At 32.1% G+C, this 26,526-nt stretch overlaps 1 long non-coding RNA gene and 1 pseudogene across 16 annotated transcripts; one reads left to right on the top strand and one right to left on the bottom strand.

The window, feature by feature from the left end:
• Positions 1-1,115: 1,115 nt before the first annotated feature.
• Positions 1,116-25,030, bottom strand: LOC107635132 (uncharacterized). 16 transcript variants are annotated; one of them, XR_015881369.1, is made up of 10 exons: positions 24,820-25,027; positions 24,058-24,705; positions 23,764-23,850; positions 23,163-23,304; positions 22,937-23,033; positions 22,230-22,337; positions 20,806-20,897; positions 8,700-8,758; positions 5,418-5,476; positions 1,116-1,561 (listed from the first exon to the last, which is right to left on the bottom strand). It is a non-coding gene; the product is annotated as an uncharacterized LOC107635132 (long non-coding RNA). The 16 variants fall into 16 exon arrangements; XR_015881363.1 differs by having other exon boundaries at positions 23,163-23,850; positions 24,820-25,028; XR_015881359.1 differs by having other exon boundaries at positions 23,764-24,705.
• Positions 12,591-20,374, top strand: LOC148569403 (uncharacterized; annotated as a pseudogene).
• Positions 25,031-26,526: the final 1,496 nt, after the last annotated feature.

Genomic DNA, 26,526 nt, shown 5'->3' with positions numbered 1-26,526 from the left:
CCAGTCTTATGGTGAGACTTAAGGTTTAGCTCTGTTCTCATGTCTAAAGCCGTGACCTTTACCCGCCGATCTTCTTTGCAGGCTAAGAATGTTTTGAACAACATGATGTTGCCAAAGTTTAGAATGACAGTGGGGTCAAATAAAGGAAGAGAATATGGAGCAAGCATATTAGTGAACAACGAACATACAGGCCAACAACTTAGAGTTTGGAAGTATGATTTTCTTTTACAAATTTCGCATTGTTAGCTATGCTGTGGACACTAATTAAGTAATAACAGTCTTGTGTAGCTGTTTCTTTCCCTGTTTCTCCTTGGCTTCTATCCAAGTATCATTACAAAAAAGACTACTTAACTTACTAGCTCCTTCCATTTTCATTTGGTTGTTTAATAGCTTAAATGTTAAAGAACAATCCTATGTCAGAATCTGCTGTCTCCGCATTGCTATTGATCCTTGTATCTGAGACCTTTTCATAGAACCATTATTAATTCTATATCATAAAAACTAGTCATACTTTTGTATGAGAAGAATCTACGTTAGTTTTATACTATCTGGTGTGAGGTGCTGCAAGGTGCATTGGCTTTTAGAATTTATAGCACACTGAGCATCAAGTTAACTTTGTTGGGATCTTTAGTTGAAAATTTTTGAAGTTAAAGTTCTTAAAAAACACTAAACTTTCTTTTTTCCTCGGTTGTAGGAAAAAAATGTCTTTTTTGTTATATATCTTTTTTATATGATCTTCTTGTTTGGGGAAATTTACATAGATGCTTTTCTTCAATTTTTCTTCTTGTCCAACTAAGATATATGAATCAATATCTTGATTAAATGGCTGCATATTTTGATGCAAGAATGGAGCATTTTATTTGTCGTTTCAAGAGCTATAGATGAGGTGGAAAATGTGATAAAAACTATTTTTAGTGTGTGAAGGTAAAATTGGACTTGCCTTTGACAAAAAAAACTCCGGAAAAAATACATGTTCAAGATTTCAACTTATGATTATCATTTGTCAGCTAACTTTTATTAAAAATACAACTTAAAGAAGAAAAGTGATTGAATCATGTTATTGTAGTAATAGTAATATATGTGGAAATAGATTTTCTTAAAATTTTTATGGTAAGATGTAATTTTTTATTGTTTAATATTTTTATTTTTAATTCTACTTAAAAAATATAAAATGAGCAACCATGCTAGGTTTATATTAAAATCTAAGGAATGTTAGGGGCCAGCAATTTTGGTGTTTTGTAATCATTAATTGGCCATCAATAGTATTTTTAATGGTGTGAGATTACATCTAATGGTAAGAGATCACTCACTTTTATTTTGATGGTTAAGTGTTGGCCAAAAAACATAAAAATTGCTGGCCCTAGACTTTTCCTTAAAATCTATTACTAAAATTAATCACTAATATAGAATATACAAATACACACTTAAAATTAGTTAATCTATCTTCTATCTTCTATTAATCTATTAATATATAATAGGAGTGTAGTAGTGGTCTTTGGTTGACATGTGGAACATCATTTGCTTGACAAGTGTATCTCCTAATTCAATGACATGTGGCAACCTAATACAACACAACAAAATGAGTCAATATGTAGAGTAGTATACCAACCCAGCCCAACCTCAATGGATATAAATCAAAGATTTCAAATTATAGTATAAAAGGTATTGACAAATTATAGTATAAAAGGTATTGAAATAGTTTCTCACCAATAAACACATAGCAATTTAATTTTTCTCAAAGCTGCGTAAAAATGTCTGAAGGGTATGATATGCTAATGAATGTCAATGCCAAGAAGCTTGAATGGAAATTTCAGATGTATGTTGTTCGTATATGGGAAAATCCAAACAGGTACAACCAAAAGGAAATTAATAGCATAAAGATGGTACTTCAAGATATTAAGGTAAGCTGTTAATTTTATTTACTTCATTTCAGTTCGTTGTTGATCAATGAGATTCTTATGGCAAATGAATTTTTTTTCCCAGGGAGGAAGGATCCAAGCGTCAATCAATAAAGGTTTATTCAAGAAGTGGAGGGGTTTTTTTTTAGGAGTTTAAAATGTACACTATGAGTAACTTCATAGTTGTGAACAAGATGGAGAAGATTAAAACAACAAGAAATCGGTGGACTTTGAACTTTTCCCACAGAACAGTTGTGGTTCGCGTGGAAAATCCAAGTTTTTCTCTCGAACCCTTCTGCTTGAAGCCTATCCCAGAGCTCCTTGCTGCCGAAAAGCTTGATGATTCTCAACTATTGGGTAAGCAACTACTTTGTCTGTTTCTTTAGATAGTAACCATCCTTTCCAGTATCTTTCATATTGTGACTTATTTGGTATCATTCATTGTTCGTTAGACATAATCGGGGAGGTTGTTGGGAAGGATGACCCAAGGGATATAATCACAAGCAAAGGAAAGGAAACAAAACATATGGTGGTTGTGATAGCAGACCTAGAGTAAGTTTCTTGAATAAAATAGACAAGTTTTGTGTTGTTTGAAACAGTATACATCAGTTTAATGTGGATTTGTATGATTTTTGTGTTTAGCAGTAACAACAATCTTGATTGTGTGTTATTTGGTGACATGGTCGATCAAATAGTTCCCCATCTTGAAGATGGCAGGGTTGAACCACTAATAGTGGTGTTGCAGTTCTTTAAACCCAGCCGATGGAATGGTATGCATAAACATGTTAAAATTCCTAACCCACTCCATTAGTACAAATGGTTTGTTTACGAAAGTTGGTATGTGATAAACCCATGTTTACTAAAGGCAAAACTAATTCTTATTGTTCATGTTTTCAGATAAGGTATCGGTTCAGAGCCACTTTGATGTCTCTAAAATACATGTTAATCCTGACATGAAGGAAGTACATGATTTTCGAAAAAGGTTTGTCTAACAATCAATGAGAAGCACTTTTTTCTGTTGTGTTCCCAATTAACGACGTTGTTTAATGGAATGAATGTGCAGCTTGCTTGGCAGTGTAACCTCTAATTCGGTCAGGATTAGTCAGGTATCCGGTCATGGTGTGCAATCTGGTGCTGCAGAACTGAAAAGAGGAGGTGTCGTAGTGAAATCAATAGAGGACGCACTCAATTCAACAGAGGTCAAATTAGCTAACACTGTTACTAATAACTAAGTGTATTATGCATTCATTAAACACAACAATGATGGTTTGATACTTACACCTGGGCTTGGTGCAGGAAGGTCCTATATGGATTGGCGGAACCATTGTCTCTATCAATGCTGACAACAACGATTGGTTTTACAAATCGTGTAGGAAGTGTCCAAAGAAAGTAGAAACCCCAATTGGAAATCGATATGAATGTTCCAAGTGTGGTCACACACATGGCAGTGCATCCCTTAGGTGTGAGAGAAGACTTAATTTGGATGCCTTTAATAGATTTCAAAGAATAATGTTTTCAAGTTTCAGATGCAGTTTAATTAATATTAACTTTCTTGCATGAATTGTAAAGAATTGATCCCATTTTATTGGTCTACTAAACTATTTGGCAAGGGAATTTATTAAGAGGAAATCCTTTTTGACAATTGGTATTGCATATTTTATAATAGGTACAAGGTTGAAGTTATGGCCTATGATGGAACAGGAAGTATAACTATGCTAATGTGGGATAGAGAAACAACACAGCTTATAGGGAGGCAAGCTGAACAAATCAAGGATGAAGATGTTTGTTCAGCATATATCCCTTTCAGATATCAAATTTTTGGATTTTTTGTGCATATACACTAATTGTGATTTGTTCATTCTTTTAAATTTTCAGTGTTTGGAAGGGGAAGGTTACCCCCCAACTCTTGATAACATGATGGATAAAAAGTTACTCTTTAAAATTAATGTCAAAACAGCCAACATCAACAAGCATGACCAGGTTTACACTATCATGAAGATATGTGACGATGAAGACATTGTAGAAAAAAATTGCCCTATGGAATTCATCAGCAATCCTTCTGACGTCTTAACTGTATGTATCTTCTATATCTATTGCTGTATAAACTAATAAACATTCAAGTCAGAAATTGGCTACAATATCTAAGAAGAATTATTGTGTGCCTTTGTGTAGGAGAATGGGATCAGCAATTCAATGGATGTTTCAGCAACTGTGGCTAATCTCAAGTCTGATAATAATTCTCAGTGCTCTGTGGTGTGTATTTAAAGTTTTACATTAAACATATGAAGGACATCTATGGATAATTAGTTTATTGTCAACTAACCCAATATACACGTATGTATTCCACAGGATGTTGTGGAGGATTCTGTCACAAGCCTCAAGTGCAAGACCCCAATTAGGAGAGCTCTCAATGGGTAAAACATGCAGTGTCATTGAACATTGACAATGAAGAAGATTTCCAACTCTCCACTAACAAGTTAGGCCAAAAGGGTGGCAAGAAGAGGCAAAAGATGCAGACCATTGAATGTGATAATTAACCCTAATCAATATTTGAGTATAGTTGGGAAATTACACATGATGAGTTGCCTTTTGGTTATATAATATATCAACCAGTATTAATTTAAGTTTGCTAGCGTTTTGAGTCCTAATGTATGCCTTAATGAACAAGTTATTTGGGTCTTGCACAAATATTGTAATATGTGATAACCAGTATTGATTTATATATGCTAGCATTTTGAGTACTAATGTATGTCTTCATGGACAAGTTATTTATGTTTTTTGATAGTATTGCAGTATGTATTGTGATGGATTAAACACATGAATTAAGACTTTGGCAGGTACTAATAGCAAGTATAAATTATCAACAATGTCTATAGATTTATAAAATTCAGACGTCATACTACCATAAGCAAGGCTTCTATTTCATACTTGAAATCACAGATATAGCGCCTTATACATGTCTGATATAAATTGATCTGCATGACTATATAAATGCCAAATGAATTTTAATTGCTAGACCTAATGGATGTCTGATATAAAATGATCTGCATGACTATATAAATGCTGAATGATTTTTAACTAACACACAAAAATGAAACACCTAATCCATTTAGGACTAAATTTTAACAGGTTAAAACTTCATTAGATTTATATAAACCCAAATTGTAGTGAATAATAGTAGACTGCAATTTCCCAGAAATATAATTTTTTTCCAAAATCATGTCGTGTTTTGTTTTCTAACATTGAGAATAAGAAAGTTCACAATGGTGTGATCTGTTGACTTTATAAATCTTTGCAGGATACTCACTGCACATTGCCTAAGAACTAGACCCATGAAAGTTTTGAAGTTTCATCTATATTTCAACCTATCGATATAAAAGCATTGACGTTATTCATAGGTAGAGTGCATTTGATGTGTAAATGAATAGGAGGAAACACAAATAGATAGTCACCACAGTTAATGTTAGTGCAAAAAGTATAGTATTAGTTTAAATATGCAACTAATTTGGTAGAACTTACTTAATGCATGGCTTCCATTTAGGTGAATTAAAAGAAAAACTCCAGTGCCTTCGTCATGCCTGATAAAAAAAGGAAGGCTGATTGGTGTCATGAAAATTAATACTATCATGGGGTGGACCAAATTTAAATTCAATTAATCAATCCTGGTGATTAGCCAACAAATTTGGGCTCATCAATTATAATTAATGTATTTCAGTTACTTAATTAATATAATTAGCTTATACCATTTGATATCTATCTTAATAAAACCTTAAATAATTTCTGATATATTTGTCGTGTAGTAGATAAAACCTTATATCGTTATCTACATGTCCTAATGATTCAAACAAAGTAACATTGGATGTAGTAGATGTTCCATTACAATAATGATAGCTATTCATCTAACTTTATTACTTTCTGATATATTTGTCAGCATATACACTAGCCACTTAGCTTTTTTTGTATACTAATAAAATAATCATAACTATTTAACTTCAAATTTGCATATCCATACAATTGACTTTTGTTTTAGTCAGGTAATAATTTATAGAAAGCAATCAAGTATTCTAGGAATCCACATATGACAAGGCATCGATAAGATTGATAATCATCAATCTTCAAACTCTGGGGAAGAAATTTGTTCAACATTGACCAAGTCCAATAGTCAGGAATTCCTAAACATATGAAAGTATAGCTGCACACAAAACGTTTCCTAAATAGTGAATGGGATGCATGCATAGAACTTTGGATAGGGAGATCAATTTAGTTCGTTATGAGATATTAGAAAATTTTCCTAAATCTATGAAGCTAACTTTGAACTTCATCAGGTTCATATCTCGATGTTAGTCCTGCTACATGTGTCATGCCAATTATATTTTCTTTTTCAATTCCGAAATCAAAACATGGCTAATGACAATGAAGAATATAGCGACACCCCATGTACAGCAAAATATCTTCTCCATGGAAAAAATAGTTCGACATACCATAAATTTTTAATAAAAATATTACTTTTTTATTTAAAGGATTGATTAGCCATATTAAATTAGTTATACCTGTGAAGATTAAAATTCGTAGAACCCACTTAAAGAAACTTACTAAATACATCATGTATATAATGGCAGTTTAAGTATTACCATTTTTTTGATGCAACTGATTTTATTATTGACTTTAGTTAGCGTGTTCTCAATACATATGACAAGCCATCGATAGGATTGATAATCACCAAATTTCAAAAGCTAGGGAACAAATTTGTTAAAGTTTGACCAAGTCCAATAGTAAGGAATGCCTAAACATATCAAAGATCCCGCTGCACACAGACCTTTTCCTAAATAGTGAATGATCTGAATCTATATACCATTGGATAGGGAGATCAACTGTGTACGTTATGAGGAATTAGAAATTTTCCTCAAATCTATGAAGCTAAAAGTTTTCTCCAAATCTATGAAGCTAACTTTGTACTGCATCAGGTTCATAGCTCCATGTTAGTCCTCTGACATTTGAAGATTCAAATAAAATTGCACATTTCAATGCGAAAATCAAAACCTTGCTAATCTGAATGAAGAAGGCAGTGAGACCCAATGTACAACACAATTAGGATTGAATTATAAATAAAGTTGTGATTATTCCAAATTAAATTACGTATAAATATAGTAATAATTAAAAATAAAGTAGTTTTCAGTTTACGATTATATATCTATTAATATATAATAGTTCCTTTTTATATATAAGGTTGTGATTATTCCAAATTAAATTAATTATATTTTTTTAGATTGAAATTCGTAAAAACCCACTTAAAGAAAGTTACTAAATCCGTCAAGTATGTAATGGCAGTTTATATATTACTGTTTACCTTAGGAATTGATTTTATTAATGACATTTTATAAAAAAAATAACTCTTATAATATTGGATAAAAATATTATATAAGTAATAAATTTTATGTATTAAGAAAAGTGTTTAGGGTTTAAGTCTTAGTACTTAGGGTTATGTCTAAAATGCTTTATGGTTTATTTTTATTATTGACTTATGTTAAAAAATAGTCGAGCTGCATCATAGGTTTAGGAAGTACAATTTTTTTAGAAAAGTACAAGTTAAAAATTTTTCCTTAAAGAAAACCAGTTGTGGTTGCTGCAATTCATATGCTTTATAGGCAGCAGAACTTGAATATACAACAAAGGAAAATCTACTAAACAAGATAAACAATACCATGTTACACCATATTCAGCTAAGGCACTTTAAAATGAAACCATTTGCTAGGTTAGGGCTAGATAAAAAAATTGTGATTTAGCTTTTGAATTCCCAGTTAGGTACGTGTCCAAAAGTGCAGGTATCTATGCTAATGACCAACAGATAAACTGTTCACATGATGGGTTCACAGAGCTATGTGTCATTGGAGATGATGACACATACCTTATTAGTAAAAACATGTGCTGAGAATAGAGTCAAAGGATAAAGCAATTTTGAATAAAGCAGTTATTCCTAAATAATAATCAATTGTGAGTGATCATTGGTCAATAAAAGGTATGTGTGGATAAAAACTCGCATCAATGCAAATATACAACCGTTTAAGGAGGTTTATCCTAAGCAAATCATATCAAGTAACTGCTGGACAAAAAAGGTTTGAACCTTATTTCGAGAATTACTTTCATAAAAAATTTTCTTAAAAAAAAAAACGAAACTTAGGCTATACTTATATGATATTTCAACTAATAATTTATTAGGATGGATTACAACAGCATGTATGATATAAATTGATCTGCATGACTGTATAAATGCCAAATGAATTTTATTTGCTGGCTTCTATTTCATACTTGAAATCACAGACATAGGGCCTGGTGCATGTCTGGTATAAATTGATTTGCATGACTGTATAAATGCCAAATGAATTTTAATTGCTGGACCTAATGCATGTCTGATATAAAATGATCTGCATGACTATATTGCTGAATAAAATTTAATTAATAGTAGACTCCATTTTCCCAGAAATATTATTTTTTTCCAAAATCATGTCGTGTTTTGTTTTCTAACATTGAGAATAAGAAAGTTCACAATGGTGTGATCTGTTGACTTTATAAATCTTTGCAGGATATTCGCAGCACATTGCCTAAGAACTAGACCCATGAAAGTTTTGAAGTTTCATCTATATTTCAACTTATCGATATAAAAGCATTGACGTTATTCATAGGTAGAGTGCATTTGATGTGTAAATGAATAGGAGGAAACACAAATAGATAGTCACCATAGTTAATGTTAGTGCAAAAAGTATAGTATTAGTTTAAATATGCAACTAATTTGGTAGAACTTACTTAATGCATGGCTTCCGTTTAGGTGAATTGAAAGAAAAACTCCAGTGCCTTCGTCATGCCTGATAAAAAAAGGAAGGCTGATTAGTGTCATGAAAATTAATACTATCATGGGGTGGACCAAATTTAAATTCAATTAATCAATCCTGGTGATTAGCCAACAAATTTGGACTCATCAATTATAATCAACGTAATTCAGTTACATAATTAATATAATTAACTTATACCATTTGATATCTATCTTAATAAAACCTTAAATCGTTATCTACATGTCCTAATGATTCAAACAAAGTAACATTGGATGTAGTAGATGTTCCATTACAATAATGATAGCTATTCATCTAACTTTATTACTTTCTAATACATTTGTCAGCATATACACTAGCCAGTTAGCTTTTTTTGTATACTAATAAAATAATCATTACTATTTAACTTCAAATTTGCATATCCATACAATTGACATGTGTTTTAGTCAGGTAATAATTTATAGAAAGCAATCAAGTATTCTAGGAATCCACATATCACAATGCATCGATAAGATTGATAATCATCAATCTTCAAACTCTGGGGAAGACATTTGTTCAACATTGACTAAGTCCAATAGTCAGGAATTCCTAAACATATGAAAGTATAGCTGCACACAGAACCTTACACTAATTAGTGAAAACATGTGCTGGAAAAGGAGTCATAGGATAAAGCAGTTTAGCATAAAGGAGTTATGCCTAAATAATAATCAATTGTGAGTGACCATTGGTCAATATAAGTTTTTTATGGATAAAAACCCTAAACCCTTGCAAATACACAACCGTTTAATACGTTTAGTTTATCCCTAGGCAAATCATATCAAGTAAGATCTTATCACAAAAGGTTGGAACATTATTTTCAGAATTGCTTTCATCAAATAATTTCTTAAAAATTAAAGAGATATCAGGCTATACTTATATCATATTTCAACTAATATCATATTTCAACTAATAATTTATTAAGGTGGATTACAGTAGCGGTTTATTTGTGAAGAGACTAAGTCACCTATATTTTTAGTTACAATCACATTTTATTGGTCTGTTGAACTATAGAACATTGATTATAACAATAGAAGATTCATTAGTTCATGGTTCACTTAATTGCTTTATCAATCCCATTAGTAGCACACTTCTTGAAATATCCCAACTATGGTGGTGGATATCATATTAACAGAACTGCTATGCTATAATAATATAGATTATAATTAAAAGATTATGCTAAACCAAGTTGTTAAGTATTAAGCACTACTAATACTCCATATATTGAGAAAAGATATCTGCTAATGACATAACTATGAATCTAGCACCTTCAAGAAACATTACTTAAAAAGGACAACTTGGTGGGCTGAGTTTTCTCTTAAGGAATAATATTAGAAAAACCAATAATAATTATGTTTCTGCTTGAGTGGGATTCCAACATATTTTACCATATATCCCCTAAATTAAAATACATTATTCATATTAACTCATATTAATAGATGTTTTATATAGCTCTTTTGCCTTGCAATAAAAAAGTATTTGTTTAAAGTAACCACGCCCACGTCCTTATAGAAGGATTAAACAATTCTGCACATTCACACCATATAAACTAATTATATAAATAGGTTAGAGTAAACTGTTGTGTGGTATTCCAATTGAGTGACCATTCCTCTAAGTCACTAAACCCCATTAGCTAAACGTTCAACCCCTTTACAGCCACAATGAGTGATATCCCACCAAAAAGATGCGATCTTCCATTCCTGAGTGATGATATTATCTTGAAAATCTTTGTGAAAGCAGATCCAAAGACAGTAGGAAAGTGCAGAAGTCTGAGTAAAGCTTGGAATTCTAGACTATGCACCAACTTATTTATCAAGCAAAACTATAAGGAAACCAAAGACAAAGACTGAAGCATCATTGTTGGGATTGGGTCCCCCCCCCCAAGTGATCAAAACTCAATGTGGTTTGTTCGAGCCTCAGTTGATACTGGGCGGCAGTTTAATTTCAATGTGCCGATAGAAATCAACCATTATGGCTTCTACTCGATCATAGGCTCCGACCATGGAGTCATTTGCTTGAGGATTTCCATGGGGGTCTCAATTCTAGGCTACTTATGTGGAATCCCCTCACCCGAAAGAGGCGTTTTGCACCAGACGAAGCTAGCAAGCACTGCTACCACGTTGTATCTCTTTATGCCTTTGGCTATTTGGAAGATAGTGTGGAATACCGCATTGTGCATGTACACAAGCGACACTACTCTGACAGCACCATGTCTTGGAGTATTTATAGTTCAGTGGAAAGGGGGTGGACTCATGAAGGTTCATTTGAAAGCAATGTTCAGAAGCTTGGACCCAAATCTGTTGTGGACAATGGCGTCATTTACTGGATAGGTTGGGAACGTCCTAACTTTCCTGAGCCAGTAAGCATTATCACACTCAATCTCAGGCACAGATCTTTCCATGAGGCTACAATACCTGCAGAGGTGAAATCTGAATATCATTCCCTAACTCCCTTTAAAGAAGGTATAGGATTATTAACCTATCACAATGTTGGATTGTCAAGACAGATATTGGTTTGGGAAATGAAGCAAAATGGGGAACAAAATCTTGATTGGGCTAAGATGATCAAGGTTACTGGGCTTGGAATTCCATACAGTCCTTCTTTATTAGTTGGTAAGGATATCATATCCGTAATGGAGACTAGGAATGGTTCTAACTGTTCAAATGACACTGAGAGGACTGATCTACTTATAACAAAGCTGAGGTTCATGGAAGCAAGAAGAGTCCACCTAACGCACCGATTTTGGCAAGAGCACGTTAATGTAAAGACAATCACTCTGCACTCCAATGGACTGTATATGGTTTAGTATATCTTGATGAGGGTGGGATGAGAGTATAACGATTCCGGTTATTTTGTTTTGTGCCACTTTGTACCTAGACAATTTGTCTTATATGATAGGCTTTGTCCACTTTCTTTGATTTAGGAGTTATTTCCTTTTTGTTTACAAATTATAATGTAATTTTATCAATGGGAGGCAACCATGGTAATAGGAATGGTTTATCAATTTGGGATAGCCTGAAAGATTAGTAGCTTTATTTTGCTAGATTTATTTATGTTTTCAAATTCAAGTCAATATCTTATGTATTAGCAATATATATGTAATGGTAAGAGTGGATTGAAATGATATATTTATTGTTAATATATATCTTATTCTGAGAAGTATAGTGAAATGCAAGCTAACACACCAATGAATCTTGAATTAAAAAAAAAAACACTCACTAATCTATATATTGACATAATCTAATTAAGGAAATGATCACTAATCCATGTATGACAATTATAAAACATAAGTGTTCTATCAAATTATGTTGAAACAATAATTAAATAAAACTGTGATCATTACTATTATCTTTTAAAAAGTTATTTATAATTAGCTTTTACACACAAATCGATTTTTAATTTTCCATGACCATTACTCAGATTATTTACAAAATATAGCTAGGACACAGAGAAATTGCTGTGGTCCCAAATTGAGGGGTTATGCATATAAGGGTTTAGATTTTGGGGAACTCAAATCAAAACACGAAGTTTTAGCAATATCATGTAAAAGGCAACACCAATAAATTTATACTAAGATGAGTCAATAACAAAAAAATATCATTCAACTTCAAAACTAGACTTTGGAAAAATAAATGAAATAATGGTCTTTTTATGCAAATTCTTAACACAATGCACGTGAAGTTTGGCCACTCATGAAGTTATACTTCAAAATAAGCAAGAAAACAACCTTAGTGAAAACCTGTGAGAATATTTTGCTTCTGTGGACAGATAACAAAAAATGGAGGATAAGATGACCAGCTTACTTAATTCACAGCACCAGTCTCCACACGACATGACGACCAGAACCCCCCTTACAGAAATCAGGAGCAACTCTCATACAAAAATTGCAGGTACGTAAGATATACTCTCATACATGGTTATTGAAAAATATAGGCACAGGTCACTTAGTTTATTAGTAGGAAACATCAGTAAACAAGAGAGCAAATCTTTTTGGTGTTATTAATAATAATCTTTTCCATACCACCATGTGTAGATGAAGATGAATATGTATCTCTTAAAAATAAAAGGAAGATGAACCAGCATGACAGCAATGATCATGCAAACATCACAAACCACCAAGATGTGAATTATATACCAACGGAATCAGTTCTCCAGCAAGATGGCATTCAAGAGATCAGACAAGGTAACTAATTAATCAACCAAAATAAATAATAATGTAGATTCTTTGACCAATATAAGCCACTTGGGGGGTCAATCTAAACCTTAGTAGATTAAATTTTCTTGCAAGCTAACAACTACCTTAATATATACTTCACATAGTGCTCGCTCAAACAAATATAGAAGAGCCCTTTCATGAAGGAAAGGAAAACAACATTTGCCCAGATTTCAATGTCATTGGTATTCAAAGAGAAACCAATAGTCAGGTTGGACAAAGAAAATTCCAGAATACTGCTTACCTGACAGTTTTGGCAACGAATAGATGGTTAGTAGATGCAAAGTATGCTAGGAGGGAACGAGCAATCAAACTAGCTAAGAAAAGACAGCGTACTGATGGAGCATGTCAACAAGGTAATACCCTTTTAATACTTAATTTAAGTTAGAGACTTTATTTTAACGTCTTAGTTACATATACATTAGAGGCTTTAATTTAAGTTATATATATATATATGTTCATGTATTGGATTAGATTTAAGCTTAAGAAGTATATACTTATACTGAATGCATCTGGACAGTGAGGAATCTTGGACAAACTATGGGAATTTTCCATTAACTGCTGAATGTAAAAAGCAAAACACATTAAAACCTGGGTTATATAAACACATACAGGTGCCAAAAAATTAGTGCAGATTTTCTTAATGCATTTACTTTGTCATGTGGTCAAAAAAATTATTGTTACGATAATTTTCATTCATGAAAAATATGGTGGCAGGTCCTCCATTCAGGCACTGATGTTTTCATATTCTTATCTACAGGACAGTCACAATTCAATGGAAGAAGCATGGAGGGACTTAGCCAAACAAGGGGTTCTATACCATTAAGTAATTACTATTTAGATACAGATTTAAAAGGCTACAGAATTTTTTTCAAAAAATACTCGGGTTAACCTTGAATTCGTAATGCAGGCACTATAGATTGCGTACATAACAATGCAAAGAAAATGTATGAAGAGGATAAGGAAAACAGCCTTTATTTTGTTAGTAATGGAAGGAATGTAGACCTAGCCATAAGGGTGGGAGAGAATGTCAACAATGGACAGTATAATCTGAATGAGGTTCCCCTTCAATCAACCGATACATTAGCACAAGAAATTCCAATGATAGGTAATGAAATACATTGTAAACAATTCACCAAACACTTATCTACCAGTACATATCGGGTAAACAAATTAACTTTTGGATATTTAGACCTTGCAAAGCATGCTAGGATGAAAAGAGCATCGAAACGAGCTCAACAAAAACCTACCAGTGTATCTCAAAGTAAGGAAGGTAAAATTTATTTTGTATGACCAGATAACATTCAACCTGAATTGCTGAAATGATATATAGATAATCAGGTTTTTGGTGCTCTTAAAGAGAACCAATTTGTATCTCAATAAAAGAGAGATCTATTTTTGGTTAACAGGTACAGCAGATATAACTATATCGAACCAAAGCAACATGGATTGGACTGCAATTCAATGTAAGCTAAATGAATTAAATCTTTATATTATTACTTTAAATTATGCAAGAGATAATTATAGTTAATGATGGAGACAGTGCATTTCAAAATACAGATTCAAGTGGTCCAAGAATAATTCAAGATAGATTGGACTCAGTTCAATCTAGCAAGACAAAAATATCAAATACTATTAGTGTGAATAGTATGGCGGATAATAAAGCACAACAGAAGAACTATGCACGAGGTACATGAAACACTGACCATCCTTTTTTTTAAAATATAAATGAGGCCATACTTCTTTTTTATGAAGATAATGTTGCCTATATGTGTACTAAAACTATCAAACCAAACAGAAGAATTTAGAAATGCCAGGAGGAGCAGAAGGTTAAAATTAAATGCTTCAAGACAAAATGAGACCAGAATCCACAACCAAGGTATTCATAATTAATTCTTTTAAATTAGGAGTTAATAATATATCTATATGAAATTAAAATCATACCCAACCAACCACTTTTCTGTGTTGTGGATAGTATTTTTCAATGCTTAGGATCTGTTCGAAATTGGTAAGGACAATTGTTTGTTATTTTAGATATATCCTCCTATAACTATTCATAGCCAGTTTATGAGTAATTGACTAAGAATCAAATAAACATAGAAGTCAGTGTTCATTTTCTGATCATATTAATAATAGGATTAATGAACAACAGTCATTAGGTTATGAGCAGATTTCTACATTTCGTCTATTAGTAAGAATGTGTCAATTATCAATAAATTCATTAACATAAAACTAACATTGTGAAATTTCTTAAAATGATGTAGGTACAAGATCTGGCCTAAGATCTTCTAATACCACTAAAAAAAAAATCTAAAGAAGGCGGTACGTACTAGATAAAACATGTTTTACTGACACAAATATAAAAAATCTAAGACATTCCTAATAATATCGTATCGACTTAATTAATCCTTCTTGCTGCTTGCAGAGTATGTACACATGGGGGATGCAGTGTATGAATGTGAGCATTGTAATGCTCTTTTCTGGTATGACGAAAGGTCAAACAAAAATTAAAACACAGGCCAACCTAAATTCACTCTATGTTGTAAAGGAGGACAAGTCCAAGTTCCACTTACAAGAAGCTCCTAAAGTGTTGTATGAGTTGTTATACGGTAATGGTCCAAAGAGCAAGCATTTTCGTGAAAATATTAGATCTTACAATAGCATGTTCCAGTTCACATCCATGGGCACGAAAATAGATCGTGGCAGGAATAATTCCAGAGGACCACCAACTTTCATTCTCGTTGGTGAGAACTATCATTTAATGGGTAGTCTCATACCACCCGAAGGAAGTATGGCCAAATTTGCGCAATTATATGTATTTGATACACAAAATGAAGTCCAAAACCGCATGGCTGCCATCAGGTTTGTCATCTTTTGATTAACGCATTATTAATTAAAATTTTCACAGCCAAAACATTGTAATTTATATGCTGCTATTATAATATTATACTTGATTTGCTGCCGTAGGGGTGAAGAGAACAAGCAGATTCATGAAGATATTGTAAGAGATTTGAAAAAAATGCTTGATGACAATAATATTTTGGTCAAGGCATTTCGTACGGTCAGGGATTCAGTTGCTAAGGATTCAAATAACTCAATCAAGCTTAGGCTACTCGGCAAAAGAAGAAAGGATGGTAGAAGATATAACTTGCCCTCAACCGATGAAGTGGCTGCTTTGATTGTTGGAGATTTTGATATAGATAAGACTGATCGAGACATTGTAGTTGAGACACAAAGTGGAAGATTGCAAAGGATCAATAAACTCAATCCAGCTTATTTGGGATTACAATATCCTTTGTTATTTCCTTATGGGGAAGATGGTTACAAAGAAGATATACTTCTTAATAAGCGGAATCATAGTGGTGGGAAAGGACGACAAGAGGTGTCCATGAGGGAGTTTTTCGCATTTAGGATTCAAGAAAGATTAGCTGATGGATCTCCCCTCTTATATGCAAGAAGACTATTCCAACAATTTTTGGTTGACGGATATTCTATGATTGAATCAACCAGGTTGAACTATATACGTCAAGAGCAAGATAAATTCAGATGTGAAATGTACAAGGGAATAAAGGAAGCAGTTTTCAGTGGAGAAACAACACCATCATCATGTGGCAAACGTATTATATTGCCTTCTTCATTTACGGGGGGTCCCAGATATATGATACATAATTATCAAGATGCAATGGCTATTTGTAAGGTGGTGGGTTATCCTGATCTTTTCATTACCTTCACATGCAATCCTAAGTGGCCTGAAGTTGAGGACTTTCTAAAGGACAGAGAGTTGAATCCCGAAGATAGACCTGACATTGTTTGTAGAGCTTTCAAGGCAAAACTAGATACTCTAATTAAAGATATTAGAGCCAACAAGATATTTGGAAAAGTGAGCGCAGGTAAATTTTTACTAATCTTACTAATCACAGTCACTAGAAACCTTTCATGTTATCAATATACGTATTATTACACATACACTATTTAATTAAATTTTCATTAATGGATTTTGCAGTTGTTTACACAATTGAATTTCAAAAACGTGGATTGCCACATGCACATATACTACTATTTCTCCATAAGGATGACAAATATCCAACAGCAAAAGACATTGACAGAATTATATCAGCTGAGATACCAGATAAGAAGACAGATGCAGATTACTTTGAAGCAGTGGAGAAGCACATGATGCACGGCCCGTGTGGTTTGGTTAAGAAAGATTCATCGTGTATGGAAGATGGTAAATGCATTCGTCACTTCCCAAAGAAATTTGTTGATAACACAACCGTCGACGATGAAGGTTATCCGGTATGTAGACGTAGGGAAGATAGAAGAACAATTAAAAAGTCTGGCATTGACCTTGATAACCGTTATGTGGTCCCTCATAACAGGCTCTTACTTATGAGATATGGGGCTCATATAAATGTTGAGTGGTGCAACCAATCAAGGTCAATAAAGTATTTATTCAAATATGTGAATAAAGGACATGACCGCGTCACAGCCTCATTCTATAAAAGTGCTACATCAAACACCGAGTTGGATGAATACGATGAAGTGAGCATGTATTATGATTGTAGATACATATCTCCATGTGAAGCAGCCTGGAGAATTTTTGGGTATAACATCCATTATAGAGATCCTTCTGTTGTGAGATTAGGTTTTCACTTACCCGATGAACAAAATGTGATATTTAAAGACCATGAAAATTTAGATGATGTGGTGAAACAAGCATCCATCAAGGAATCTATGTTCATTGGATGGTTTCAAGCAAACAGGGATTATATGGAGGCTAGGTCATTGACATATGCAGAACTCCCTACAAAATTTGTATGGAAAGCAAAAGATAGGGTGTGGTTGCCTCGAAAAACACATAATGTTATTGGAAGAATCTTCTTTGTGCCTCCAGGTTCGGGTGAAAGTTACTACCTCAGACTACTCCTTAATTTTGTGAATGGACCAACTTCCTATGAAGATATCAGAACCGTAGATGGTGTTGTTTATTCCTCATTTAAAGAGGCATGTTATGCACGTGGTCTTCTAGATGATGACAAGGAATATATTGATGCAATAGAAGAAGTTAGCCATTGGGGATCTGGAGCGTATCTGAGAAAGCTCTTTGCTACACTTTTATTTTCTAATTCAATGGATAGACCAGAACATGTATGGGAAAAAACATGGACTCTACTATGTGATGACATACTTCATAGGCAGAGAAGACTACTTGATAATCCAGGTATCAATTGTTACTTCAATTCATGTTTATCATAATTAGATATTTTCGCTATCTCAATAGGTAAAAAATGATATTTTAGTAATTAATCAATAAATTTTATCACAACAGTTTTGCTATTCCAACCAACCACAATATAATAATGAAGTAATTTTCATGAATCTGTATATTTGTATAATTGTGTAATGTTTAATCAAAATACAGTTGCAATAAATTTATAGGAAAATAAAGTAAAAGGATAACCAATTGATGGTGAGGGATAGGAATTTGTGACAAATATATCACTAACTTAAAAAAGAAGGCTCTTATGCTAATTAGACTAACATTTTTAATTTGTAATAAATTGTCCTGTCCTGAAAAATTGTGTTATCAATTGTAAGTCAAATCAGATACTTAATATGGTCAGCTTGGCTATTACAATCCTTATATAAGTCATAGAGAAATTTTTCCACACATAGGTGAGTTATTACATTGCACTGATTTGGATTTTCCTGTTATGCACGCAGATTTAGTTCTTACAGACGATGAGTTGAAGGAGCTAACACTCATACAAATTGAAAATATGCTAAACAGTTACAACAAGAGCCTTAGAGACTACCCACCAATGCCAGTACCAGATATGAGTCAATGTTCGAACCATCAACTAATAGCAGATGGCGTTAACAGGTTAATTTGTGATGAACTGCGGTATGACAGAAGGCAACTAGCCGCGAATTATATTACTTATCTGCAAAAACTGACAGATGTGAAAATGATGGTGTACGAAAAAATAATGGAGGCAGTTCATAGTGGGAAAGGTGGAGTATTCTTCCTATATGGTTATGGTGGGACTGAAAAAACTTTTGTTTGGCAAACATTAGCTTCTGCATTGAGATCTCAATCACAAATTGTACTCACGGTTGCATCAAGTGGGATAGCATCACTTCTATTACCCGGTGGCAGGACAGCACATTCACGTTTTGCAATTCCACTCAATTTGGATGAATTCTCCACATGCAATATAAGACAGGGGAACGCCTTGGCTGAATTGTTGATAAAAACAAAACTAATAATTTGGGATGAGGCTCCTATGGTAAATAGGTACTGCATTGAAGCTCTTGACAGGATGATGCGAGACATTCTAAGATTCAAGAATGTGAACAGTGAAATGGAGCCATTTGGAGGAAAGACAGTCGTATTTGGAGGTGATTTTCGACAAATACTACCAGTGATCCCAAAAGGAACTAGGCAGGAAATCGTTAATGCCACAATAAACTCATCGTATATTTGGAATAGCTGTCAGTTGTTGACCCTCACAAAAAACATGAGATTGAGAGTAGGTGATTCCACTGAAAGGTCACATGACTTGAAGTAATTTGCTGATTGGATTCTAAGTATTGGTGACGGAAGTTATGGTACACCTAGAGATTCAGGTGAAAGAATTGAAATCCCAGATGACATTCTGGTAAAGAACTGGGATGACCTAATAGAGGCAATCTGTAAGGTAACCTATCCAGAACTATTTTCAGGGAAAAATCCTGATCAACATATAAAAGACCGAGCAATACTTGCACCAACATTGCAAATTGTGGAAGAAATAAACAATTACATGATGAGCTTAAATCCCACTGAAGCACATACCTATTATAGTTCTGATAAGGCATGCCCAACAGAGTCTAATAATGATTTACTGGCATCCATACACACTCCTGAGTTCCTGAACACAATCAATTGCTCGGGTGTTCCAAACCATCAGTTGACATTAAAGGTTGGAACCCCTATAATGCTACTTAGGAACATTGATCACTCGGCAGGATTGTGCAATGGTACACGCTTAGTTGTCACCAAGCTTGGAAAACACATCATAGAAGCACAAAGTAGCACAGGAAAAAACAAAGGACAAAGAGTGTTCATCCCAAGAATGATTTTAAGTCCATCCGATCATCGAATACCATTCAAATTCCAACGGAGACAATTTCCTATAATGGTATCTTATGCAATGACTATAAACAAAAGTCAAGGTCAATCATTGTCAAAAGTTGGACTCTTACTCAAAAAGCCTGTTTTTACGCATGGTTAGCTATATGTTGCAGTTTCTAGAGTCACAAACAAAGAAGGACTTAAGATACTACTAAGTCATGATGAGAAGAAAAAGAATGAGACGGATAATGTGGTATTCAAAGAAGTCTTCAGGAATGTTTGCTGAATGCATCAACAATGATCTTTGATATAAAAATGAGTTGAGTTATTTTTGAAATAATGTAACCAAACTGAATCATGGATCTTCAGCACTTTGTCTGGTGGTAGAGAATGTTTCTTTAAGATACTAATCAGTTTGAATCATCTCCGTGCACAAATCAGGTACTTAATACCATTTTGTCCGACATATTGTTAGTATGACCATTAGCAACATTTTCCTTAAATCCAATTATTCCTTGAAACTTTCATGTTTAGAAAACTAAAGAGGATGAAACTATGCCTAGGTTGCACATGTTAGATTATATGTCTTATATCTAAAAAGGATAAATGAATTATAATTGATATTTACTCGATAATAAGGATAACACCCTAAACTCAAGTATCATCACAAAAGAGATATAACACAACAAAATAAAAAACTAAATAGGTTAAACTAACCTCAATCTGTGTCATCCATCACAGAGGTTGCTCCCAACAAGATACTTCAGTCTTCAGTAATTAAAAAACCAGCTTATAATCAAATCTAGGAACTTGAAAAATAAATTCATATCAGAATTACATTTAAATATTTTCTTTGTCCGATCCCTAAGTCACAAATCATTGATTAGCAACATTGATTAGCAACAATAGCAACATTGTAACTAATAAACTTGCAAAAGCAATAGACTGCAGTAACCAATAATTTTGATTTCTAATGTTAAATGAATATATTTGTACTTGAAAGATAACAAAGATAAACATAAATAATATCAAATCATCAAAATCACTTTAAGGAAAATATTATCCTTATTCTTAGGTAAGTGAACAATGGGAAACTTGAACGTTGTCAGCCTAGATAGTTGCCTAGATTGTGATTTTGCAATATATATAAATTTTAAGCCACTGAATATTTTGAGGCCAAAAGGATTGACATTAAGAAAAGAAAAAAACCTAATGAATATCATGAACGGAAGTTTTTCACCATTGTAAATTAAGACTACTCATACATCAAATTAAAGAGCCTAAGGCCCAAAACAACAACAAAATGCAAGAAATATAATTAAGCGTATATTCTTATTGGAACATCTTGCTAAAACATGACAAAAGATTATATTCTTTAAAAAATATGTGGAAAAAGAATATCTTGCTAAACCAACCTGTTATTCTCCCATTAGTACCTGATTCATACAGAAAAAAAATGCACACTAAATTTAAGAAATGCTCACTAAATTTAAGAAGTAGAAGAATCTTTTTAGGATTTCAAACAAATTAACTACCATTTGTAAATTCTTATTGAAATTAAAAATATACAAACGGGCAGGATTCACCATATCAGAAGAAATAAGAATATTTCACAATGATTAAATTCATATGAAAGGAAAATCAAATGGCATATAAGACAACTCATTTTTTGAAGTTTTCATTTCCTCAACTGAGTAATAAATTGAAGACTAATTAGAAGATTGTCATTAAGTATCCTATTCTGCATCTAAAAATTCAATCTCTATCAACACGGCTTAGCAGAAGTTATCAAAAGAACACTAGAAAAATCATAAAAAAATTAAAATTAAAGCAAATGTGCTTTATAGCATTCCTAACACTTAACATAGTCAGGCCCAAAATGAAAAACATAGAAATCCAAAATTGTAACAAAGAAAATATACACAAAAAATAATGAAAATTAAATAAAATATAATAGAAAACCCATGAAAGGTACACCCTGTTGATATAATAGGCACCAATAAAAAAGCAAAATTGATTCCCTAACCAAGGATCAAGATACAAAGCTTTTAACATAAAGGCTTAATGCAAAGTTCAAAATAACATATAAAATCAATGTCCAAAACATCTAAAACTTTTGGATAAATATACAAATCACTCACTTGGATCTTAAATCTTCTTGAACATCTCAACTTCAGCCTCCAGAACACTATCTTCTTGGATTTTACTATCTCTCGCAAGTCCTCTAATCAGAAAAATATGAAAAGTCCCTGCAAAATTACCAAGCGCCATAACAGATTTTCACTATAAATAATAAAAAAATAAGCATATTAAAAGTGGCGCATATAATATTCACGACCTCATAGTGATTGGATTTAGTATAAGGGCTCAAATCTCTCCCAATTTGTCCGTGTTAGCACTTTGAAGTAAGTCAAGAATGATATGCATATAACTATACATTGAAGCTTATTACTGAAATATAAGTTCAAACTTCCATTTTTTTATTGGAGCAAAACAAAAAATATTATTTTAGTGTTGGATCCAATTAGTCAAAATAAAATGATATAACATTCAAATATTTTTATCCTTTCTTCTCTACATGTCATATTATTTTAAAAAATATTATTTCAAAATTCAATTCAAATTGTTTATTAATTTTATACAGTAGTTAATAAATACATATGTAATTTCTCAAATTTCTATTGAAAATAAAAAATTTGGTACCTAAAAACTCATAAAATTGCCACTGAAAATAATAGCTTAACAGTCTCCCATGAATACACCAACAATATATCATTTTGACACTTTTAAATGACTCTTTTTATCCTTATTCAAGTGCTATATTATATTATCTTTCACAATCCTTTACCTTTAAGGCATCTTCATGTCCAATTCTTCCATCCGGATGAAATGTTATTGAGTGCACCCCTGCTCATAAGAGAACCTTTATGGAAACATTCTTACAACTGGCACAAAAGAAAACAAATGTTTAAAACCAAGAACATACATAGAGAAAAAGATCATTAGCCTATGAAATGATATTGCCATTCCAATTTTATTATACATGCATATCAAGGAGAAGCTATGATCAGTACCTCTTCCATGGTAGTGCCAATATCAAGTCTGTGCAATTCATTCAGTGAATACTATGCAGTGAACCTTTGATGCCAGAATAATTTCACTAAGAACAATTTCAGCAGCCTTTGAACTTTCAATAGCCACACTGCCTTCAGTATTCTGACATCAACGAAAACTCTTTTAAATTCATATTATAGAGTGTTTATTTTGGAATCTTGAACTAGAGATGCTTACATACTGAGAGTATGCACAGATTAATGCACACAAAAATATTCAAGAATTTGGCAAGCATAGGCTAAAACAAATATTGTCATACGGATAATACAAAATCACAAGATGCTACAATTACAAATAGTGATGCAAAAAAAAATAAGCGATCAAATTCCCAAACAGTTGTAACATTACAATTCACAGATTATTCCAATCATCCATTTGCAAACTTCACTCATAAATCCTAAAAGAATATCTTCGCCGCAAAAATAGAGTGGATACAGACAGAAAATGCAAAACAAAGAAAAAAGAGAGCAACTTTTTAGCCACAGTACGGTGTTCAAAATATATATATTGCTCATAATCAACGCTATGAACTTCAAAAGTAAATCTAAAGAGGACGGAAACCTGAAATTTCAAAAATATACGACACAAAAGCCACAATTGGCCATCGACACCAACTGTTTCTTCCCAAACATCATCCATACTCTTAGCCTAAAATTCAAAGAAAAAATAAGTCTCAATAATTGTATATGTATATTTGTATTTCTACAACATACCTTGAGGTACATCAGTTATTCCGCCAGAAACTAATGTTTCAAGTCATTAAGAACTCTCATTGAGACTCTTATCTTAGAACTTTAGCCACATCAAAGTTTCCATTCAGATCAAGTAATAAATATTACAAGTAAAGTAATGAACCTCATTATGGAGATGAAATATAATTGCAGTTTTCTTTCTTTAAAAAAGTTTCTATTTTTCTGCAACTTCATATAATTTCAAAGAAAGCTGCAACTTCACAAACCTGCTAAATCCAAACCATTAATTAGTCATTTATTAGCAGAACCAGAATAAGATTAATCAACTTAGTATAGAGATTACTAATTATATTAACTATATTTACTTTCTACGGTGATTTAATATTACTTTTAAAAGATTTCTGAAATTATTCATACTATCTAAATATTCACGGTATCCATGTACAATCTACTTATACTCACAATTTAATGTTGAGCATCATACTATCATAAAGATAAATTTTTTTTCCTCCATAAATATTTAAAGGGAATCCGTTTTATAGTTGCATGCATAAATCAAATAATGGTATCCGTTTCAAATTAAATTTACCGTAAATTAAACCAAAATACAAACTTATCATCAGTTCTAAAAAAAATAGATATATATAACAAATAAAAAGTACGATCAATAGATAATCAACTAAAATAGAAAAAAAAAATAATATAATACAAGCTTGAGTTACTTCTGAAAAGTTAACCCATATTAAAATAGAAGCTCCATGCATCTACTTTTTCAACCCATTTTAAAATAGAAGCTCCGATGCATCTACTTCTTCAGGAAATTAAAAGAAAGGGGATTAATACGTTGAATAAACTATACAAATGTATAGAGGATAATAATATCATCTTTACGCAAAACTTCATTTACACAACTTTATTAGTTTACCTTTTGCCCAAATTCGAACTCTTTAAACATCTTCTAAGCCAACAAAGCTTCTATTCGAAAAAAATAGTCAGCAGATGAAAAAACCAAAGAGACGGAGACTTAATTTAAAGGAATATTTTAGCCTTTTTGTTTCTGAAAAAACCAAACATCTTTCTATGCCTTTTTGTTTCTCTTGATGGATGTAGTAGGTAGGATAATTAATTATGAAGGAATGCTTCTTATAAAGAGTTAGTGGATTTCAATAAAAAGGTGGATGAACCTTCTTCAACTAACAGCTATAAACATTTAAAACACATCATAAGGACAAGTGTTTGCTTCAAATAAATACAAAATTATTTAATTCTAACTTCACCCATTTTTTTTACTTTTGATTATAAATTTTTTTATTTCTAATAAAAAGGTGATTAATCAAAATTCAATTAATCATATCCTTATACATTCAAATACCAGAAACTTTTACTTATCTAATATTATTAAATATACCAAATTCGTAATTATAGTTTTTATATTACAATTTTTCTTAGTCATTGATGTGTATTGATGATTTTTGTTACAGTCTTGCACATGCTCTATTAACTACTTATTAATACTAATACTAATATATATAAAACCTTTAAGTTTTACACTAATCACGTCTCCACAAATCTCTATTATAAAAATATGTGTGTTCTAAGTTCTAAGTACCAAAAGAATAACTAAATAAAATAAACTAAATCTTATAATATTAAATAGATAAAACAACCAACACTAATAATTGTTTATGTTCAACATAACACCGTAAAATATTTAATATATGGATTCTTACATTAAATTTATTGATTATAATTAAAATCTTGAAAATTTATCATAATTGTAATTTATGATATTAGATAAAATTTTCAGAAATATAATATATTTTGAAATGTAAAAAATAAATTTGATTTAACAGGATAAGATTAGGTAATTTAAAAATTTTAAACTTTGAAAATGAATGATTTTATGTTAAAGATAAAAATTTTAATTCATAGATAAATATTAATCAATCTATTTCTCATATACAATTTTTTGTATATAATGATTTTACATAAATATAAAAAATAACAATTAATAACTTAATAAAATAATATATAAAATATACGTTATTTAAAAAAACTCCTAAAAAGCAAATAAAATTTATTATTTATATATAAACTTTTATGTGTATATTATATTGAATAACAAACTAAAAAAAAAACAAGATTATGGGACAAGCCGCGCGAAGCGCGGGGAACACACTAGTATATAATAAACAACTAGTGCATGTCTAGGTGATCGACAAGTGTCATGGCCATTTAAATGACACATGTCTCAGCAAGTAAAATTACATTATCAACTAACAAAGTAAAATGTAAACATTAAAAATAAAAGGGTAAAATAGGAATTGTAGCTGTCAAAATAATAGCTTTAAAAGAATATGTTTGACAAAAAAAAAAAAGTTAATCCGTCAGACAAAGTAGTAGAAACTTCGAGTTAAACACCAAAGTGGTCCTTGAGATTCACGAAATGCACCGATTTAGTCTCTGACTTCCCGATTGCACTAATTTAGTCCTCCAGATTGGAAAAAATGCATCAAGGTGGTCCCCCGCATATTTTCCGGTCAGATTCCTTACCGCCGGGACTGACGTGGCGAATGAGTGCCACGCTGGAGTGTCCAACGGTTGGATGATGTGGCAAATGAAACTTGATGCA

This window comes from Arachis ipaensis, chromosome B4 (genome assembly GCF_059453495.1).
Source record: "Arachis ipaensis isolate K30076 ecotype BB chromosome B4, ASM5945349v1, whole genome shotgun sequence".
Lineage (NCBI taxonomy): Eukaryota > Viridiplantae > Streptophyta > Magnoliopsida > Fabales > Fabaceae > Arachis > Arachis ipaensis.
Note: the sequence above shows the minus strand (reverse complement) of the source record. Positions and strands in the feature narration are given on the sequence as shown.